Source organism: Rattus norvegicus, chromosome 2, assembly GCF_021556685.1.
Source record: "Rattus norvegicus strain SHRSP/BbbUtx chromosome 2, alternate assembly SHRSP_T2T, whole genome shotgun sequence".
In the NCBI taxonomy this organism is placed as follows: domain Eukaryota; kingdom Metazoa; phylum Chordata; class Mammalia; order Rodentia; family Muridae; genus Rattus; species Rattus norvegicus.
The window spans coordinates 15,149,124-15,149,487 of NC_141535.1; positions in this window are offsets into that span (position 1 = coordinate 15,149,124).

Below are 364 nucleotides of genomic sequence, written 5' to 3' on the forward strand. Positions count from 1 at the left end.
GATCTGAACCTTTAAGATGAAATAAACCCTTTCCTCTGAGTTCTTTCTGCCTTCTGTTTATCACAGTAATAGAAAGAAAACTATGAAAAACTGGTACCAGGAGTGAGGTACTCCTTTGACAAACTTGACCACATTGTTTTGAGGAAGATCATAGACATCTTTGGAAGGTGGAGCTTGCCAAGTGTAGTGCATATGCACAGTAGAGGGCTGCTTACATGTGTCGTTGTGCATGGTAGGAATTGTGAGAAGTATGAATTATCATTTCATTCTTAGATTTGTTTCATTTAGGTATTTGATACCAACTAGCAGAACAAAAATTTTCAAAGAGAGCTTTGAAGTAACATTAATTCAAAGAATGTTCATT